The following is a 23,061-nucleotide window of genomic DNA, read 5'->3' on the forward strand; positions in this document are numbered from 1 at the left end:
ATCTATTCAAAGAAGTATTCTTATGCCTGACACTCTGCCTTTAGGGATGCTCTACTGCCGGAGTCCAACCCTGGTGGATCTAGGGAATTCGAAGCGGGGACGGCGTCGGCGAGGATCAGGAAACAACTGTTTAATTAAACGTTAATTAAGGATATAAAGAGTGGTTAAATAAGGATAGCTCAGTGAGAAAATTTAGTGAAGAGGCTGAATAACTTGGTTTACGTGGAAAGCTAGTAAAATTCCAAAATAGGGAATTTGCGTCACCTACGTGGGCCGCAGGCGTCCTCCCGTTCTCCCGAAGGAGAGGAGACACTAAGGCCTCCCCGGTCAGATCTTAGAAGCCCAGGCAAAATTAATAGGTTTGACGAGCCTCTGCGCCCCAGATAGAAATTCAGCCAGAAGGTGAGAGAAAGAACAACATGGGGAGACCAAGTTTCGGTGAACAAAAGCCCGCACTTTATTTTCCAAAGCAGTTTTTATACCTTAAGTTGTGCATAGGGGATAATGGGGGAAGGGGTAGAGTCAGCAGTAAGCCAGGCTTTCTTCCTGCAAACTTATCATATGCAAAAGTTTAGGTGATTTACATCATCTTCTAGCCCGGAGGCCTGTTAACATTTTAAGACCCTTTCTTCAGAAAACTTATTTTTCTCTAAAGGTGATTAGTCAGGCGCCACCCTCCAAAAGCATTAGATAAAGTTGCATTCCTATAGGGCAAAGGTGTGGTGGGCTATAACAAGAAAAAGAATTAACTCAAGGGTCCAAGGTTACAAACATTAAAGCTACTATTTATATTCCTATACACCAATTATATTAATCAATACACTGCCAGGGACACAGTAGGTAAGGGATATGGAAACTTAGCAGCAAACACTGGCCCAACAAGTGAAAAACCCTTGACCAATACAATTTCTAATCAATCTTTTAACTGCTCAAAGGAATCTGTATTCAGACAGTTTAGAACATCTCATGCCTCTCACGGTTGTGAACTAAAACACGCTTGTCACGCCCAGGAACTTTATTAACTGGAGCTGTAATTTAACTCTTTTTCAGAGAGAGGTGGTGGGGGACAGCCCCCCGTAAAGTCAGAGGTGTAGGTGAGGGCACAAAGCAGTAAAGTAGGCAGACTCTGGTTTTGGGGGTAGATGCTCGAGAATTTCCAGGGGGACTCCTGAGGCTTAATCCCGCCTTTGCGTATGCCGAGCCTCCTTCCTTATGACCTTTGTCATGGGCGGAGTTCCTCACACTGGCTCCCAGCACTCTACACTTAATGCTTATAATAAAACTCCTATGGTAGCTCCCCTTTATAAAAGGGGAAACAGGAAAAGTTAAGAATTTTGTTCACAATCACCAAGCTGATATATGGAGAACCATGGATTTGAGCTCTTTTCTATTTGACTGTTCTTTCCATTGCACCACACTGATGCTCAACAAACTAAAGGTGCTGTGTCCCCTTAGCATGTATTTGCCAAGATGCTGAAGGGGGAAAAAAAAAAAAAAAAACAACTTAGTCAAACCTGACCCTAGGCAAAGCTGTGACATAATAAGCAAAACTGATCTCTTCTATCCTTGATGTCCACATCTAGGGAACAAAGTCTTCACATTGCCCCTGTAAGCCCTGGGATTTTCCCACAATGCTTCACTAGGACTACCTACCCAGACAGTAGCCAAGCTTCCAGAGCAGTGTTCCTGTATAGTTGGTCCATCGGCTGTTTGTTAGCAGACAATGACAAAATGAGAGGCTTGTACTTGAACGAATGTGATTTATGTTGCTTCCTTCAATTAGAAAAGTCGCAATATCAAAAACCAAATCATTTTAATTAAAAAGAGTGCTTAGTGGCCCTGCAAGCTACTAATAACATTATAAACCAGAGGCAGTCCCCAGACTACTCTTTGAGTAGCAGTGTTCTAGAACATGCCCAGCTTCCTCTTCTCTCTCTTCCCTCAATAGAACGTAACTATATATGCTCATTTCCCATAAGTTCTACTCTTCTCAATGACTCACCTAAAAAAATAATTCATGTAAAGATTCTGGTGTTGCTTATGGTTAATGCTTGGTGTCTCTAGAGAAAATTTTTATTATTTAAAATGGATCTACTATAGACATTCCTTAACACAGACAATCATTCAACAGTGGGGATCTTCGGTACCAAGCAAGGGTGTGAGAAACAAACATTAGGGAGATACATGGTAATTCAGGTGCTACTTAAGCCACATCAAACTGGCCCACAAGTGTGTGTGCAAGCAGACACGTGTGTGACCTGTGGTAGTGTGGTAAGGCATGGAGTGACTACAGTGATGTGAGGGTCAGAGAAAGAAGCTGCTTGTTCTTAAGTCAAAATATCTCCTCTGAGTTTGCCAAGGACAGGCAGGATGAATTTAAACCTCACTTCTCTATCAGAGTCAGATGTGTTTTCTCCCTCCTCTTCCCTACTCTTGGTACTGAGGGAGGCTATGCATCCAGGGTGCCAAGAAGAGTGCCTGGCACATAGTAGGCACTCAATAAACATACTAGTCCCTCAGCAAACATCCACTTGGCACTTATTTTGTGCCAAGCACTATTCATACAACTGAGAATGAAACACATAAAGACCCTGGTCCTCATGATGCTCACATTGCAGTGGGAGAGACATCAAATACAGGAGGAAAGAAACTAAGGAAGAGCCTTTGAGACGCCTGAGTCAGGGCAAAAGGACAGAGTATACTAAATGTGCCTAGCCTAAAATGTGTTTTTTCTTTTGCTGCTGCTGCTGCTAAGTCACTTCAGTCGTGTCCAACTCTGTGTGACCCCATAGATGGCAGCACACCAGGCTCCCCCATCCCTGGGATTCTCCAGGCAAGAATGCATGAAAGTGAAAAGTGAAAGTGAAGTCGCTCAGTTGTGTCCAACTCTTCGCAACCCCATGAACTGCAGCCTACCAGGCTCCTCCGTCTATGGGATTTTCCAGGTGAGAGTACTGGAGTGGGGTGCCATTGCCTTCTCCGGTTTTTTCTCTTGACCATATTCAAATGTTATGGTACCATGATACTTTCACAGCAGGCCTGAGTTTGGATATTTAAATTACTCCAAGAGACAGTTGGACTGTGTTTAAGGAAAAATTTTCTTTCTGGGATAGATTATCAAGGAAAGGTACAAATTCCATTTCCTGAGTTCTCAAGACAAAAATAACCCTCAAAATGAGTGTTCTGAATCCAACCCTTACTAGGAACCATTTGTAGAAGAAAGAATACTGGACAATAAAACTGAGTCCCTGCTGTGCCATTTAGAAGCTGGGTGAGTTTGACCAAATCACCCCACCTCTATAATCCTCACTATCCTCATCTGTGGAAAGAGAAGGGAACATTCGATGACCTCTGGGTTGTCTTTCAACCTTGCGATATCAGTGACACTAAATTCTTTCAGTCTCTTCAAGTTCGCTTCTTCTATATTTTCATTATCATAGGTTTTCACTGGAAAAAAATAGGCTACCTCACTTCTGAAAATGCAGTGTTATACTCAAGATCTTTTAAAAAGTATGCCCCATTGCTAGGACTACAATTGTACAGAATGTAAGAGAGACAGAGAAAGAAAGAAAGAGAGAACCCTCAATAACCTCATCATGTCTGTATTTGCCAGGAAGCTTTCAATGTGGCTCTTACTATCATACATGGCATTTCCCACACTGTCATCATACAAGTAAACCAATCTTTATACAGTCTATACTGCTGAAAAGCCATGTATAACCCAATTTGGGTCACTGAAAGCACATCACAGGGATTCCTAGATGGTGCTCGTGGTAAAGAACCCACCTTCCAAGGCAGGAGACACAAGAGACACAGGTTCGATCCCTGAGTTGGAAAGATCTCCTAGAGAAGGAAATGGCAACCCACTCCAGTATTCTTGCCCGGAGAGTCCCATAGACAGAGGAGCCTGGCAGTGCGTGTTTGTGGTGGCGGGGGGGAGGAGTGTATGTTTCAGTCCATGGGGTCGCACAGAGTCAGACACGGCTGAAGCGACGGAGAGCAGACACACAAAGCACATCGCAAGTATGCTAGAAAAACTGCTATCAAAAGAAAACTATTTTATCATCTTTTGCAGTGTAAATAATCACACATGGTTCATTTTTTGTGACAATCTGGGTTTGTATGAATTTAAGCTTAAAATTATAGCCAATATTTACCAAAGACCCACTCTGTGCCAGGCTTTATGCCAAAAGGTAATAGAGTATTGCATCTAATACTAAAAATATAATTTTGAAATTAGTGTTATGATTATCACCATTTTATAATGGGGGGAAATGCAGCTCAGAATAGCTAAGCAATTGATACAAACTCACGTAACCAGCAGGAAGGAGAACTAGAAGGCAAAACTACATATATCAGATCTAAGAGCCTAAGTTCTTAACCATTACTCTACTGTGCCCATGAAAACTGAGGCAAGGGTCTACCCTGGGCACATGTGGAATCTTGGGTCTCACCTTGTGGCTTCTATTTTCTTAGTGCTGAAGTCCTTACACCATTTCTCAGCTACAAAACTTCATTTCCACATCTGGCAAATGGGAAGGACTCTCCAGGCATAGATGCTGCTCTCAGAAACCCAGATCAGTGAGCAGAGAAAAGTCATAGCAGGCTCAGAGAAGAGTGGCTAGACCACAAGAAGGCTCAAAGCCATATTATTTCGGGATAGTTGGAAGAGGTGGGCAGGATTGGAATGGAGAGGAAAACTCTCAGGGAACCATGCTACTAAGTTAACATTGTCTTTTCACAGTTCAATGGTCTCATTTGACGAAGTCGGTTCAGCCAGAAGCAGCAGAATCTTGGAACATTCAGCCACACAGATACATCTTTAAAACATAGGAAGAAATAAAATGTGATCTGTACCACAATTCCACTTATTTAAATTAAAAAATCTATTACAAAAGAACAATGCCTGATTTATAAGAAGTCACACAAACAGAAGGATACACATCCCACATATTAGAAAGCTTGCCTATGGGGAGCAAAGTGAAAGTGTGAAAGTGAAGGTCGCTCAGTCATGTCCGACTCTTTGCAACCCCAAGGAATAGTCCATGGAATTCCCCAGGCCAGAATACTGGAGTGAGTGGCCTTTCCCTTCTCCAGGGGATCTTCCCAACCCAGGGATCGAACCCAGGTCTCCCACATTGCAGGCAGATTCTTTACCAGCTGAGCCACAAGGGAAGCATGGGGAGCAAAGTGGCATGTCAAAGGATAGATTTGTCCTATTTTATTTTAGTCTGAATATATGATGAAGGATGACGTGTGTTAAAAAAAAAAAAAAAAACACTCCAGGGATAGAGTTAATCAGCAGGTCAAACTTCAAGAGCACTATTCAAAATATGTCCAGGACCCAAACACTTCCATATCTCCCCTCATCCAAAACACTATCATCTCCAGTCTGAACTATGGCCAACAACCTCCAAATTGCTCTAAGTCCACCCCTTTCACTGTACAGTCTCATTGCAGAGCAAATCTTCTAAAACATAAGTCAGAACATATTAGTCCCTAGCTCAACCCCATCCAATGACTCCACATCTTATCTGGAGTAAAATCCAGTATCCTTACAATGACCCACAAGGCCCCACATGACCTGGCTCCCATTCCCTTTCTAACCTCACATTCCACTGTTCCCTTTGTATTCCCCACTCCAACCACACTGGTCTTGTTGCTACTCCATGAGCACATCAAGCACACCTCTACCTCAGGACCTTGGCACTTACTCTTTCTATTGCCTGAAATGTTCTTTCCCCAGAGATACTCACATGGCTTATTCAGTACTTTACTTGAAAGTCACTTGTCAGTGATGCCCTTCTTGACCATCCTAGTTAAAACTGCAAGTGCCTACCCTTGCACTGTCTTCCTTTCTTACTTATCTCCTGTCATGCTCTTCATTTTATGTGCTGTTATTCACTCTCACCCTTCCACAGAAAGCAAGCTTCAAGAGTACAGGATCTCTGTCTCTTCTGTTCATTGCTATATCTTCAGAATATAAACAATATCTAGCACCTGGAACATGGTATGCACTCCGTAAATATGTTTGAATGGATTTTTGTTCAACATAAAAAACTTCCTACATGGGAATTCTCTAATAGTTCAGTGGTTACAACTCTGTGCTTTTACTGCCAAGGGCCCAGGTTCAATCCCTGGTCAGGGAACTTACTCTCCAAGCATGCACCTGGAACAGGAAAAAAAAAAAAAACCTTCCTATATATCCATTCATAGATAAAGTGAAATACCTTAGGAGATAATGAGCTCCTCATCCCTGGAGTTATTCCAGTGAGGCTTAGTGACCTTGTGGTAGAGATACCAAAGAAAGGCCTGGAAAAGGGAATAGCAACCCACTCCAGTATTCTTGCTTAGAGAATTCCACAGACAAAGGAGCCTGGTGGGCTACAGTCCACGGGCCTGCAAAGAGTCGGACACGGCTGAGCAACTAACACACACACACACACACACACACACAGAAAGGACTCAAGCTCTAGGTATTTGGGCTAGATACTAATCCAAGCTCCTGCCAACCCTGAATGAAATACCATTGTTCTGTGAATCCTCACAAAGATGCTTAAGAAACCAGGGTCATCTTTGCAGTTCCCTATCCTTAGTAAATTAAACACCACTAGTTTGGGTTTTTGTTTTCTTTCCTTTTGTTTCATTTTTAATGTAAATCTTTTAAACCCCATGAGTCCATTTGGTAACATTTTCTCCTGAATACAAAAAAAGCTGCATACATCTAATTGCAAATGAGAAATTTCAGGACAAGCCAGTGTTATCAAATAACTGTATTATCCAAAAAAAACTCATCATCTCACGTAATTTAAATTCTTGCCCTTTGCTCCTTTGTGTATATTTTTGCATTTAAGAAATCTGCTTAAAATTAGTTCAATTCTTCCCTTTGGGGTAGATTTTTAAACAAAAAACATGGGAGGATTAAAAACAGGAAGAAAATGACTGATAGCTGAGAGCTTTTTCTATAGTCTCTTGATTCCTGTACGATAAGAAGGTAGGAAGCATGTGTGAAAAGACTAAAAAAAGAGAGAGAGAGAATGCATGTTCTAGGGTCCACACAAATTAGTGATGTCTTCCCTCCAGGGAAGAAAACACTTTGATTGTATTTTTTATAGAGATGAGAAAACTGTAGTATCCAAGTCTCTTCTAAATGTGGGCTAAAGTAAGATCAAGATATTTCCTGTACTACCTCTGTCCTAGGCTAGAAGATGTGATTCTTTAGTTGCGTGAATAGTCCAGGGGTCCTACAGGTAACTGGGTGAAGACAACGAGCATGGTCCTCTGCTCTACAAAGAGAAAACTCTGAAGCTGACCTGGAGACTCTTAGAGCAAAGAAGGTGTTTTGCCCCTGTTTGCACTTGCCTCAGCACAGAGATTGGGGACCCATGGGAATATCCAACTACAACATGCTATTCCATCTGAGATGGAGGGGCAGACCTATCCCACTCCTCTATAAACAAAGTTTTGAGTTTGTGATTTTTCAGGTAACATACACTCTCCTCCGTGTTGCCAATATGCAGTCTGTTTTGGAAAGGAGTCCCCAGATGGACCACAACAAAGAACAGGCACCAATAATTACCACTATTCACTCCCTGCCAGTGCAGGGATAGCTCAAGTGATCTTTTAAGGAAATTCCCCAACATTGGGCTGAATAGTATCTATAAGGTCACCATTCCTTTTCCTGACATATTATCTTTCATGCTACCCACACCGACTTGAACCCTGATAATGAAGCAGTTCTTCATTCTACAGAACAGATGCTTTATTATAGAAATTGACACTCTAAGAAAAAATGTTTAGTAGTCATTCAGTAGTAGAGTCTGAGCACTTTCTACATGCCTAGCACTATGATCAGTACAGAGATGGAAGACTGACAACCAGGGGAATGAGGGAAGACAGGTATAATAAAGGCAGATTTCTTCACATTTACATGAAGCTCATGATCCATCAGGCAGACAAGACTGCCATCATAAAACAATTAAAGAGTAACATAATATGGTGCTTCATGCCATTAAAAACAACAAGCAGAGTTAGCACTGGATTCTGAGACGAGATTCTGTGTGGTTTAACTGGACTGGGCTCTGAATGATAGAAGAAACAGAGAAGCTAGTGGGGTCAGGTTCTAGGTAAGCCTGGCCAAAATCAGCTAGACAACAGTCTGTCCCTCTACTGGTCCCCCTTCCACAGTGCAGCCACAGGATATAATAAGGGCCCCAAATAACCTCAGGGGGGACCAGGCCACAGGTTTCTGTCCCACTTTAATGTTCCCTCTTTGGATTGTTCAGCATGTAGAATCCAATTCTCAGAAAACACACAATTAAAATAACGTAGTTAAGTCAACAAATTTTTCCTTTTCTATTGAACCAGATGATTCTATGCACATATTTGTGATTGGCTTTCCTCCAAAGGGAGAATTTTAAATGGGAACCAATTGGCAAGAAATTTTGAAAGCAGGTACAAGATCAGGGCCAAAAGGCTGGGTCCCAGAGAAGCAGGAAGGAGTTACTGCTTACATTCAGACAGAAGGAATCAGTTCTCCAAGCATGGTGCAGCCCCGTCCTGGGAGTGACAATCTCCTATTAAAGGTCTTAGGATTCTCCCTCAGTGTGACCGTCAGGCCCCAGGAGACAGGCCCCAGCTGTTTGACGGCAGGCACGTGAATTACTCTCTACGGAGAGTGGGGTAATCCTACCTACCTCCAGGAATGTGGGTGTTAGAGACAATACAGACAAAGGCACAGTACAGGGCCAAGGACAGAACTTACTCGAGTGGCGCTTATTATTACCATTGCTAATAACTATTTTATTATCACCCTTCCTCTCCATCAAAGCTTTTTCTTTTTTTTCTGACTTTTTTTTTTTTTTTTACTATACTCAAATAACTAAAAAGTAAATGCTCAGATCCCCACAGGGTTTTCTTCTCCTGTTAGTGCTGTGGGTCATCCTGGTTTAATCAGTCCTTTTAAAGAATCACCAGCCATTCTTCCGGCTGACATTTTAATCAGGTTTTCCCAAGAATCCCAAAGGAGGGGGGAAATGGAATTGCAGTGAAAAAAATCCACTTTTCTCTATATGCCAGTAAATTATAACTTCACAGCCGCTTCAGAAAAAAGAACAAAAGACACATGGCAGAACATTTTTCTGGTTGAAAAAAAAAACTGACAGCTGAAGAATCAAATTCCTTGCAGTATTAACAGCGAAGGGGGAGAGGGGCCAGGCAGGGACAGGGAACAAATACGGCTCAGCAGAACCACTTTTTCAGTTACTCTAATGCCATGCCCAAAGTGTTCACAGGACACCTCTATAGGGTCAAAATGCCTCCTTCTCTCTACAGATCCTCACAAAGAGTAAAAAGGAGAACACCTTTAAGTACCCAAAACAGAAGGTAATATTCAAACAATCCATTTAGGACTTTGTGCTCTGGTGCTGACTCATCTTCTGTTGTTTAGTGTTTTTCTTTGAGAGACTCTTCCCATCCCTGTAATCAGGACTCCCCTGCAACAACTCTGGTCCCTAAGTTGGTCCTAAGATAGATGTCTGTTCTTTGGACATGAGCCAGTCTGGCTGCAAGGGCAGAGGTGGCAGAACAGAAGTCAGACAACCTGAGTTTGCATACTGGCTCAACACTGACATACTCTGTGTCCGCAGGCGAGTTACTTAACCTCTCTGAATCCACTGTCACCTTGTCTGTAAAACAGAGATATCAATATTACCTCCCATTCAGGCTACACGGAGATTAAATGGAGTGATGCATGTAAAGAGCTCAGCACACTTAATAAATGTTTGGTGGTAAGAAGGAGGAGAGGCGGGAAGAGATAAGAAAGGGCTCTAACATTCTGATGGTACCTGCTGGCTCCCATTCTCCTCCTCCCTCTCCTACATCGTGTCCTTTGCACTCACTGACTGGGGCTGGAAATCACAGTCTGTAAGTAACAACTGCCACTTATATTAGTTTGCCAGGGCTGCCCCATCAAAGTACCACAAACTGGGTGGTTTAAACAACAGAAATTTATTGTCTCATAGTTCCGGAAGTGGAAGGTCTGAGCAAGGGGTGGGCAAGGTTGGATCGTGCTGAGGGCTGTGGGAGAGATCTGTGCCATGCCTCTCACTGGCTTCTGGTGTTTTGCTGGCCATCTCTGGCATTCCCTGGCTTGTAGAAGCATTGCCCTGATCTCTGCTTTCACCTTCACTTGGCACTCTCCCTGTATGTACATGTCTGTGTCCAAATTTCCCCTTTTCATAAGGACAACAGTCATATTGAATTAAGATCCATTCTAATGACCTCATCTTAACTGATTACACGTGCGGTGACTCTATTTTCAAATAAGGTCACATTCTGCAGTCCTGGGGGTTAGTTCTTCATCCTATGAATTGAAGTGGCAGAAGTAGGGACACAATTCAACCCATAAGATCAGTAAGCCACGTGACCCTGGGCAAGTCACTTGTACCTCTGGTTCCCGGGACCTCTGGTTCCTCAGGGTCAGTGCATTCCCACATGCTCTTGGGCCTTGCCAATGTGGGGCAAGAAGCCAAAACTTCAACTGTCTGAGGGCTTTCTCCGGCAGCCAAAGTCATTCTGCCTCTGCCGCACAAAGCGGAAATTCCTGAGGATGAATCTTCCCCAGGAGAGGTCCTTAGCCAGTCCAAGATGCACATGAGCTGGTGTTTGCATACCCACCTTTTATTGATTGCCCGCCCTTTCCCATCTCACTCTCCCATTTCCTTACTGAGGTTTCTTCACCTCCCAAATAAACTATTGATACCAAATATTAGTCTCGGGCAGGCTTCTGAGAAAACCAGCTGAGACTAGCATTAGTTACTGTGATTATTAAATAAATAATTTAGAAGAGAACCTAGTTAGCACTGCATAATTATGGGCTATTATTATTACCACCAACGTTGTTTTAAATAGCATAGCTAGGCCACGCTGCACCAGTCCCAAGCAGCAAAGCCATCAGACAGGGCTATTTTACTCCCAAGCCTACCTTGGCACATGGGTAAATGGGGAGGCAGCGGGAGCTTGCTCTTCTGCATCTGATGTGACTGTCCTCTCACTAGGGAGACACAGGAACCAGCGAGACCTCTCAGCAGTTCATTTTCCCTTAGGGATGAGAACAGAGATCACTGAGGCTTCGGCTGCATAGCTGATCAGCGGAGAGGCAACAAAGTGTAACATTCAAGATCATGCTCTCTGACCTAAACAGGCCTGAATTTCAGTGATGGTTCTGCCACATTCTAGCAGCATGATCTTGAGGAAGTTCTTGATCTCTCAAGCCTCAGCTTCCACCTCTGGAAAAATGGGCATAATGATAGTTGGTCTCAAGGACTGAATAAGGTAAAGCATGCACAGACAATAGTAGGAGCTCAATAAAGGTTAATTATTACTCTTACTCATCTGTTCATTCTTTTTTATACTGTAGATATGGGTCTGGGCATTTTTATGACATCTGCCTCTTCCACTAGGCCTTCTCATGTCACCTTTACTCCTCTCCTACATGCCTGACATATAGTAGCCACTCAATGAATGCTCCAAATTGTAAATGAATAAATGAATGATCCAAGGAAGATTTAAGCTATTATTCATTTTTAACATTCTGTCACTTCCAGAAAGGATTTGAGGAAGTTGAGGATTTAATTATATGAGTTAGAGTTTATCTGTTCTGACAACCACCACAGAAGGTAAAACATACAAAACTTCCAAAGAGCCCAAGATTGGAAGCATTAATTAACTAATGCTAACTCTTCCTGCCTGAGCAAAGGCCTCAGGCTAATAACATTCTGAAATTGCTTAAAAGCAGTGAGTCACAAAACTAGGGTACACCAGGAATCCACTGGGAGCTTTAATAACATTACACCTGAGTCCTTTATATCAGGAGGAAACTCGAGAGACCATTCACAGACTGAAGCAAGATGGGGAAAAAAAGCCTCACTCAGCAAATGACATGCCATTAAATTAGCGTGTGTGGATGGTACTCAGGAAAGCAGTAATTGAGTCAACAAAGAATCAGAGTGGATAAACGGGCCAAAATGTGGGAGGGGGTGAAAACTGCCAATTCCCAAGGAAATACAGGATGAGACAATTTGGAATATGTGAGTCACTATATCACTGTATCTTAAGTACACTGCACACTGAAAAAATGGCAGTAGTAATATTATGATGATGTGATGGGGGTGGTAGTCAGGTAATAAAAACAATGGCTAGAGTAGTGTGTGCTTACTATTTCCAAAGCATTGTTTTAAGCACCTTATTTGTACCTAATCTTCATTCAGTCATCCAACAATCCCACAAGCTATTCCGTAATAATCCCCATTCTGCATTTAAGGGACCTGAGGCACAGAAAGGTTCTGAAACTTATTTTTCATGAATTATCTCATTTAAACCTCACCACACTGCTTTGAGGGGATCAGCATTATTTGTCCCCATTTTACAGATGAGAAAACTGAAACACTAAAAGGTTAATAATTTGACCAAGATCCCACATCTAGGAAATACTAAACCAGGGTTCACAGCCATCAACTGACCCCAGAGCCAGTACTAACAGGTTGGTTACTACATGAAATATATTTAAATTCACCGCAAGGAATATCACGGAGTTTGGTTGTATGTTCATAGTAATATTAAAAGCAAACCCTTATATAGAATCCACTGTGTGAGCCAGGAACTGCTTTCAATAGTTATCCTTATGACAGCCCTCTGGAGCAGCCCGTTTTACAGATAAGAAAACTGAAGCTGAGCAGAAAAGGGCCTGGCACAGAGTCACACAGTAAAGAGTGGAGCCAGAGCATTTGAAGTGTTTGTTTGTAAACCACTCTGTTCCCCTGCCTAAGGATGATGTGTGGAGGCTGTGGTGAACCGTATGGAGATGGAACATGATAAAAAAAGAAATCAGCGACAACAGTGAATTTCTTTCCAAAGCTTCATCTTATCACAGAGGGGTCTTCACCTCATCATTATGTTTCAATGCCAGTAATTCCTTTTAAAACTGTTATTCTAACCTGAGAAAATATCTTGCTCCCAAAAAAGAGAAAACATACAAATAAAAGCGCAATGCTATACTGCAGACCATGAAAAGCTGCAGAGAACTTGCTGCAGCCCGGACACCTGTCCCCTCTGCCCTAAGCAGCAAAGGCCTCCACTGTCCAGCAGGTGGGCAGCGGCATCACGACTGTTGATGCTGCCCACGAGGGACTGGGACTGCTGTTCCACTGTGTCCTGCCTGCCTCTGGAGAACAAGCCGTGACTTTCATTTTTTCTATACCTTGCCGTTTCTTTTCTGTAAACACTATTGTGAGAAGAGACCCATACGGCGATAAAGCTGGAAGACACAGGCCTGTTTAAAATGCCTTTTGTACCCACAGAATGTGAATATGCCTGCCACTGCTGACTGTGCTGAGAGGAGGCCTTTCTGAGCGGGGAGCACTGATTGTTCTCCCTGCTGCTAAAACATATCCATCTGCAGAGCATGTTGCAGAGAGGCAGTCACAAAAGAGGAAACAAAATGGCTGGAAAGGGGTGGTCTCCCTTTTCATTCATGTTCTAAGCTCCAGGAAGGCCCAGATGCCCCAGCAGTGGTGTCTGTCCCAATAGGTCTCTGTCTGTTTCACCCACAGAGTGACCCATGCTTCCCCTTCTCATCAGCGATTCCTACCTACTAAATCTGCTGGGAAGCTCTTGCACAGAGTATGCCTGGGGTCCTCAGTTGAAAGGAGCAGTATAAGGTCCAGATTTGGATGCCTTTACACGCCTCATTCGGGATCCCACACCAAACTGTGTTTACCTCATCTCAATACACATCAGTCACGCTGTATTGAAATGGCAAGGGAACATGGTGGTGTTTCTCACCCAATGGGCAGTAATAGCTCTGTGATCAGAAAATAGGTTTCTGTGGAACTCGGTACCATATCTAGCTGATAGAAGCACTCAATAAATACAATGACTCAGGAGGCAGCTTGTAAGGCTAGCACCAGCCCCAGCTAATGTTAAAGGCAAAAAAGTCAGAAAGATAAATATAAATATCATATACTGACACATATATATGGAAGCTGAAGAGATGGCACTGATGAATTTACTTTCAGGACAACAATGGAGAAACAGACATAAAGAACAGACCTATGGACGGTGGGAGGAGAGGAGGGAGAAGGGGAGTTATATGGAGAGAATAAGATAGAAATTCACAAGACCATATGTAAAATAGACAACCAATGGGAATTTGCTGTATGACTCAGGGAACTCAAACAGGGGCTCTGCGACAGGCAGAAGGGTGGGATGGGGCGGGAGATGGGAGGGAGGTCCGAGAGGGGACATGGGTGAACTTATGACTGATTCTTGTTGATGAATGACAGAAAACCACAAAATTCTGTAAAGCAATTATCCTTCAATTAAAAATTTTAAAACACACACACACACAAAAGGGGGGGCTTCTTTTCATCATCATGAGTGATGGCTTCACTGCACTAGACATTTTGAGGATGGACTGTCTCATTTATACTCAAAAGCAACCTTATGTAATTATGTTATATATGTAATGTATGTATGTATGTTATGTAATAACATAAATATCCTTATTTTACATATGAGCAAATGGAGGCTCAGAAGGGTTAAGTAACTTGCCCAAGATCACACAGTGAGTTAGTGGTACAAGCTGGGATTTGAAACCAAGAAATTTGATTCCAGCTTGCATGAAATTAAACACACCCTTCCTCATATCCCCTTAAGATACAAGTTCCATTTTCACTCTCTCCCTTCTTCAGCTCACCCCACCAGAGCCCGCACAGCCCACCCACCCAACTTATCATTAACTTTACTTAGGTAAAAAGGCTGGAGTCAGCACCCTTAGAGTCAGCACTCTAAACCTGGATCCAGATCTTATATTCCAGAGCAGACCAGACAGGCCTAGGTTACAACATCTCCATCCTGAGACTCCATCTCTGAGATGGAGGAAGAAGCCCCTGTTTTAGAAGCATATGCTCCAGCCACCTTTCAGGGAAAGTATGCTCACATTCTCCATTCTTTAATCAAAGAATAAAATTTGCCTTTGCTTCTGAACCAAACTCAGGCTTGTTCTACTGGTGCAAGAGACACTGGGCAGAAGGACCCTCGTTGGGGCTCCACTCGAAAGGCTCGGTTACTCTCTGCCAACATGAGAGGAAGGTGGTGTCAGGATCCAACAACTCTCATTTAGACAATGCAGATAAATCGCTTTTGTTCACTTGTTTTTTGTATCCAATAAAAAAGAGTGAAAAAGGAAACTTCCTTTCTCTCCAACAAAGAGACACAGAGACGGAGACTGAAGGACAGAAAAAGAGAAAGATAGCAGAGAGATGGCACATAGGCAGTGAGACAGGAACCAGGAAACAGAGACTGAGAGAGAATCAGAGACAAGGAGACAGAGGGCTAAAGATAGAGACAAAATCAGAGAGGGGAGCCAGGGAGAAAACTCAAAGCCAAGACATGTTTCACATCTGTTCCATGGAGGCAACAGGTAAACTGCCTCCCAAATTGAGCGCCAACCTGATTTTAATAACTTAAATTCTCTCTTCCCCCAACTGGCTGACCTTGAACTCCCTCCTTGGTAGCAGGCCCTCTCCTGCACCAGTCCTCAATGCACATCAATTACATAATCACTCAGATGTGTATGGGGTGGGAGGGAGTCTTGTTTAGAAGAACCATGCTGCCAAGTGAAGAAGCCATTCTGGTTGCACAACAGCCCCTGCTTGTGCACCTGGTTTGTGATATGGCATTTTTCCATCTGGGTCTCCTGGACTATTCACAGCTCAGCATCTTACCTTCGCTGCTGTTAACAGCCCCTGAGCCAAAAAAAAAGTGCTGGTCATCTTGGAGTTCACTAATGGGCTTGAGGTTAGACTGCTCCAAGGTAAATTAGAGACAAGTGCCCAAACATTCCAGTCAATGCTCAGGTGAGGTGAGGACTACCAACCTCCCACAGGCCCAAGAATGACAAGCCCAGTTCTGAGTAGTAACAGTGATGTTTTCTTCTGCCTGAAGGACAAAGGATAGGGCCCACATCTGTGGTGGGAACATTTAGTCCTCAGCCCAGATCCTAACAACCCGATGACTGACTCTTCCAGCAACCTAGCTCCTGGCTGCTGATGATCACCTCAAAGACTGCTCATTCAGGCACCCTTTTCATATCCATTGCTGTTGCTGATGTTTAGATGCTAAATCACATCCAGCCCCTTGGACTGTAGTCCCCCTTGAACTGTAGCCCGCCAGGCTCCTCTGTCCATGGGATTTCCCAGGCAGGAAAATAGGAGTGGGTTGCCATTTCCTTCCCCAGAGGATATTCCCAACCCAGGGATCAAATCCACATCTCCTGCATTGGCAGGTGAGTTCTTTACCACTGAGCCACCAGGGAAGCTCCTTTATATCCATTGCTGATACGTTTCTTACTTCCTAGAAGGAAGTAAATAGCCACTTGCCTTATACTTGTCCCTTGCATTGCAGTTTCCCTGTCACAGACATCTCATCCTCACAACCTCCTGATACAGTGATAAAGATAAGGTTCAGAGGAGCATTTAGATTGCTACTTACTACTCAGAGAGCACCTACTACATCAGGTATGTCTGAGGCCGCTACAAAGCCACCTCATATAAGCCTCTAATTCTAGCTGCAAGGAAGTTATTACTTAGTCCCAGTTGAGAAACATGGAAACAGAGACTCAACAAGTCTTTAACAGAGAGCCATGGCTGGGATGGAAACCGTTGAGCCCACACTAGGGCATATCCACAGATCTCTCTACATTCACCTTGACAAGACTTCAGAAGTAGATTTATAAAGAAAAAAATCTCATAGAGGATAGACCAGCCTTGTGCTGCCAATTAGAGCTTGGAAAACAAAGTTCTAGAGCCAGGAACAATCACTTTGACTTGCCACTTCCCCTCTCTGTGCACTCAATAAAACCAAAGTGCAGGCTCGTTATAGAAGAGGCTTCTAAGAAATCCAAACCTTACTTGTAGTAGTATCCTTGCTACAAATTACTTTCCTAAGTGAAACTAGACTCGAGTGGTTTGTTCTGCCCCATTATAGTCATCCAGTCAGTGTAAGTGTTTGTGTGATTTTTTTGTTCAAAGTTCCAAAAACAACCCGAGGAGATAATAAAATACCATCCTCTTTATTAAAGTATGAGAGTCCCTAAAGCTGAATACTGCAAATTGTGGTGTTTGATTGCCCTAAATGAAAATGTTTAAAGATAGAGAATTCCCTCGGTTCTAACCTTCAAGGAGCAAACCATGCCCACAGGCAACCAGTCTAACACATTCTCCCTCTGCTAAATTCCACATTCTGCAAAAATTCTCTCTTCTCCCTACTTCAGTGCAGAAAGCAATCAATAGGAAAACACCAGGTTCATCCTAAGGGATCCCAATTGCAAAACAAAAAGTCTAAACAGTTCAGTACCAAAACTTCAATGGTTGACCTCTTATTCTCTGTGTGGCACCCTCTTGAGATATTCATTTATGTTGGTTTTCAAAGTGAAATCTTGTTCTAATGAACCATGGATTGTGTTATGAGAGCCTGGTATAAGGTAAGGCCTTGGTAACCAAATGGGGAATCTTTGCTACAGGAACCTTTAGGAAGGACAGGTTAGGTGTATAGTACCCTCTGACCATCACCTCCTTACAACACCTAAAATACAATGATGACCCTACATGTACTCTTCCCCCTCTTCAGTGATTCAGTGTTTATCCTTCAGGTTGAAGTTAAGAAAGCGCTCCATACTATCTCCAGAATTCACGGGAAGAAAGCCACTGTAAAACAACCATAATAAGTCAAATTGCTCATCAGTCCCACTTCCCTTCCTATCACTGTTACAGGATGTCCCAAGAAAACAGGGAAATGAAAAAAGACCAATTAATGTGACACCACTTAACATGGAGGGCTTGTTTGAAGAGTAAACCAAGGTGGGCAGGGAGAGCTTGATTAGATTTGAAGAGTAAACCAAGGTGGGCAGGGAGAGCTTGATTAGATTAAAAAAATGGAAGTGTGTATTAAGAGAATATGTGCATATCATATTTAACACAATGAAGCTTCTAAGTTTATCTTTATATGTCTTTATTAAATTTTTTTTACATATTAAGTCTTAATGTGAACGAGTTTCCATTTTTTTCCCCCAAATAATTGAATGACTACTCAATTGCAGATCCATCACTTCCCTTCTGTCCTATAAAGAATGATCATAAAGAGGTCTGTCTTTGCAAAAATATTAAAGGTTTCTTCAGGTATCTCTTGGGTCTCTATTTTCTTTTGATATTCATATCATTCTCTTTTAAGGCATTGTTTTAGTTGTTATGTCTGCATAACAAATTACCCCCAAAACTTAGTACCTTAAAATAACAACACCTAGCTTCTTCACCGGAGAAGGCAATGGCACCCCACTCCAGTACTCTGCCTGGAAAATCCCATGGATGGAGGAGCCTGGTAGGCTGCAGTCCATGGGGTCGCTAAGAGTCAGAAACAACTGAGCGACTTCACTTTCACTTTTCACTTTCATGCATTGGAAAAGGAAATGGCAACCCACTCCAGTGTTCTTGCCTGGAGAATCCCAGGCACGGGGGAGCCTGGTGGCTGCCGTCTATGTGGTCACACAGAGTCAGACACAAGTGAAGCTACTTAGCAGCAGCAGCAGCTTGTTCACACGGAGAAAGAGATGGCACCCCGCTCCAGTACTCTTGCCTGGAAAATCCCATGGACAAAGGAGCCTGGTAGGCTGCAGTCCATGTGGTATCGAAGAGTTGGACACGACTGAGCGACTTCACTTTCACTTTTCACTTTCATGCATTGGAGAAGGAAATGGCAACCCATTCCAGTGCTCTTGCCTGGAGAATCCCAGGGACGGGGGAGCCTAGTGGACTGCCGTCTATGGGGTCAGGTCACAGAGTCGGACACGACTGAAGCAACTTAGCAGCAGCAGCAGCAGCTTGTTCACAAACGGGGGATTTATGTAGAGTTCAGTGGGAAGAGCTTGTCACTCTTCACCTGTCATCAGCTGGAGCCGTCTAGGGGCCGAGATCATCTGCCAGCCTGCTCATTCATATGTGTGGCACGTGGGCTGGAAACACTCGGCTGGAGCCCAAAACAGCAAGGGCTCCTCAGGTTTTTTTCTCACTCACCCTGATCTCACCACATGTCTTTGTAGCACAGTGGCTTCAGACAGCTGAATTATATACATGAAACCTCAAGGTCCCTAAAAGAAGGCAGAAGCCATATCATTTTTCATAACCTAGCCTGGGAAGTGACACCGTGTCTCTTCTGCCTCACTATATTCCTTAGGCAAACCTCTAAAGCCAGCCCATTTTCAAGGGGAGAAGATTTAGGCTCTACCTTTTTAAGAGGCATGTCAAAGAATTTGTGAACATGCTTTTAAATTACCGAAACCATCTATTATGTCTTCCTTGTTGATTTTCTATTCTGATTGCAGCCTGGTTCAATTCTGTCAGGTCTATATGTCATTGGTTCTGTGTAAATTTGGTATGTTGGATCCATGAAGGCTGGGATTTTTTATCTTATTTATTCAGGGCTAGTCTGCAATACCTAGTACCTGCTACATGGGAGGTGCCCAATAAATATTTGCTGACTTGACAGTTCTGCAATATCAGTTTTGTTACCTTCATAAAATCCTGCATTCTTTATGAGATTTGCAATTTTACCCTGCAACTGTTTTTTTATACATATAATATTGTCTGAAGTTAACAACTTAAGGCAATCAACAAGAGACTAGTTTAAAATGATGTTAATAAGATGAGCAGAGATAGAAGCTAGTATTATCCAAGGAAGGTCATGTACACACTGCTATATTTAAAATGGATAACCAACAAAAATCTACTGTAGAGCACTTGGAACTCTGCTCAGTGCTATATGGCAGCTGGATGGGAGGAGGGTTTGGGGGAGAATGCATACATTTATATGTATGATTGAGTCCCTTCACTGTTCACCTGAAACTATCACAACATTGTTAATTAGCTATACCCCAACACAAAATGTTTTTGGTGTTAAAAAATAAAAATAAAATTTTAAAAAAGAAGCTGATATTACCCAAGGATATTGAAATGGGATTAATATTATAAGCAGTCACTTCATTTGTAGGGGAGCAAAAGGAGCTCTGTCTCCTGCAGGAAAGCTCATAACTGCAAAGGCCCAGATAATGAAGACTTAAATAACAAGGACTCCCAGATTACCTTTGAGTAAATCAAAATCTCTCCCAGCTTCAGGTTTTTCAGTTTTTCAGTTTTCACCTTATCTTTATGATTTTAGAACTTGGAATATTAGGCCTGGGCCATAGATATAGATATTTAGCATCATGATGACAAATTTATAATTAATAACACTGGATAGCACATTCTCTGATTTCAAACTATATAACAAAGCTATAACAATCAAAACAACATGGTACTGGCAGACTCATAGATCAGTGAAACCACATACAGAACCCAGAAATAAACCCATATAAACATGGTCAATTAATTTATAACAAAGGAGCCAAGAACATACAATGTTCTTTTCAATAAATGATGTTGGGGAACCTAGACAACCACAAGCAAAAGAACAAAATTAGACCACTATTTTACACCATGTTTTTCCAGTAATCATGTACAGATGTGAGAGTTGGACCATAAAAAAGGCTGAGCACCAAAGAATTGATGCTTTCCAACTGTGCTGCTGGAGAAGACTCTTGAGAGTCCCTTGGACTGGAAGGAGATCAAACCTGTCAATCCTAAAGGAAATCAACCCTCAATATTCATTGGAAGGACTGATGCTGAAGCTGAAGCTCCAATCTTTTGGCCACCTGATGCAAAAAGCCAACTCATTGGAAAAGACCCTGATGCTGGGAAAGATTGAGGGCAAAAGGAGAAGAAGGCAGCAGAGGATGAAATGGTAGGATAGCATCACTGACTCAGTGGACGAGAGTCTGAGCAAACTCCGGGAGATAGTGAAGGACAGGAAACTGTGGCATGCTGCAGTTCATGGGATCACAAAGAGTTGGACACAACTGAACAACAACAAATTTTACATCATGCACAAAAATTAACTCAAAATGGATTAAAGATTTGAACATAAGATCTGAAACCATAAACTTTTAGAAGAAAACAGAGGCAATAAGTTCCTTGACATCAGTCTTGGCATTGACTTTTTGGATCTGACACCAAATGCAAAAATAAACAAGTGGGACTATATAAAATTAAAAGCTTCTGCATAGCAAAGAAAACCATCAACAAAATGAAAAGGCAATTTACTGAATGGGAGAAAATATCTGCAAATAATATAACTGATAAGGAATTATACCCAAAATATATAAAGAATTCATTCAACTCAATAGCAAAAAAAAAACCAATTTAAAGATATGCAGAGATTCTGAATAGACAGTTTTCCAGAGAAGACATACAAATGGCAAACTGGTACATGGAAAGATGCTCAACATCACCAATCATCAGGGAAATGCAAATAAAAACCACAATGAGCAAAACTACAATGAGGTATCACCTCACATCAGTCAGAATGCCCATCATCAAAAGTCTATAAACAATAAATGCTGGAGAGGGTGTAAAGAAAAGGGAACATTTCTACACTGTTAGTAGGAGTGCTAATTGGTACAATTACTATGGAGAACAGTATGGAGTTTCCTTTAAAAAGTAGAAATAGGCTACCGTATGACCCAGCAATCCCACTCTTGAACATATATCTGGAGAAAGCCGTAATCCAAAAAGAAACATGCACCCTATTGCATCACTGCAGCACTATTTACAATAGCCAAGATATGGAAGAAACCTAAATGTCCATCAACAGAGGAATGGATAGAGAAGATGTGGTACATATAAACAATGGAATATTACTCAGCCATAAAAAGAAGAAATAATGCCATTTGCAGCACCATGGATAGACCTAAAGATCATACTAAGTGAAGTAAGTCACACAGAGAAAGACAAATATCATAAGATATCACTTATATGTGAAATCTAAAAGATGATACAAATGAACTTATTTACAAAACAGAACCAGATTCACAGATGTCAAAAACTTCTGGTTACAAAAGGGAAAATGGGGGCAGGAGGAATAAATTAGGACTTTGAGGTTAACAGATATATACTACTATAATAAAAGAGATAATCAACAAGGACCTGCTGTATAGCACAGAGAACTCTACCCAATATTCTGTAATAACCTATATGGGAAAAGAGTCTGAAAAAGAATAGTTACATGTATAACTAAATCACTTTGCTGAAACAAACACAACATTGTAAACCAACTATATTCCAATATAAAATAAAAATTTTTAATAAAAATTAAAAAAATAAAGTTAGTATATTAATCACCCACATACACACAATAAATCCACAATGCAGTATCACCTCGTGTGTGTGTGTGTGTGTGTGTGTGTTAGTTGCTCAGTTGTGTCCAACTCTTTGCAACCCCACAGACTGTAGCCCACCAGGCTCCTCTGTCCATGGGATTCTCCAGGTAAGAATACTGGAGTGGATTTCTATTCCTTTCTCCAGAGTATCTTCCCGACCCAGGGATCAAACTCTGGTCTTCTGCATTGCAGGCAGATTCTTTACCATTTGAGCTACAACTTGTTAAAATGGTTATTACCAAAAAAGCAAATAGTGGCTCAGACGGTAATACCCACACCAGTATTTTTGCCTGGAGAATCCCCATGAGCAGAGGAGCCTGGTGGGCTACAGCTGCTGCTGCTGCTGCTGCTAAGTCGCTTCAGTCGTGCCCGACTCTGTGCGACCCCAGAGATGGCAGCCCACCAGGCTCCCGCATCCCTGGGATTCTCCAGGCAAGAACACTGGAATGGGTTGCCATTGCCTTCTCCAATGCATGAAAGTGAAAAGTGAAAGTGAAGTCGCTCAGTCGTGTCTGACTCTTAGCAACCCCATGGACTGCAGCCTACTAGGCTCCTCCATCCATGGGATTCTCCAGGCAAGAGTACTGGAGTGGGGTGCCATTGCCTTCTCCGGGTGGGCTACAGCATGAGGTCACAAAGAGTCAGTCACGACTGAGTGACTAAGCACAGACAAGTAATAACAAACACTGGTGAGGATG

At 42.4% G+C, this 23,061-nt stretch overlaps 1 long non-coding RNA gene across 2 annotated transcripts in view; it reads right to left on the bottom strand.

The window, feature by feature from the left end:
- Positions 1–3,942: 3,942 nt before the first annotated feature.
- The window catches only part of LOC123334412, a 48,948-nt gene continuing 29,829 nt past the window's right edge, over positions 3,943–23,061 (bottom strand). Inside the window, exons 2-4 of one of the 2 annotated variants that reach the window (XR_006552211.1) lie at positions 11,196–11,288; positions 10,985–11,100; positions 3,943–4,820 (exon numbers count right to left, since the gene is read on the bottom strand). This is a non-coding gene — a long non-coding RNA (uncharacterized LOC123334412). Of the gene's footprint in view, positions 4,821–10,043; positions 10,364–10,984; positions 11,101–11,195; positions 11,289–23,061 lie in introns of those variants that run through there. The other variant, XR_006552210.1, reaches the window with a different exon arrangement.

Source organism: Bubalus bubalis, chromosome 7, assembly GCF_019923935.1.
Source record: "Bubalus bubalis isolate 160015118507 breed Murrah chromosome 7, NDDB_SH_1, whole genome shotgun sequence".
Lineage (NCBI taxonomy): Eukaryota > Metazoa > Chordata > Mammalia > Artiodactyla > Bovidae > Bubalus > Bubalus bubalis.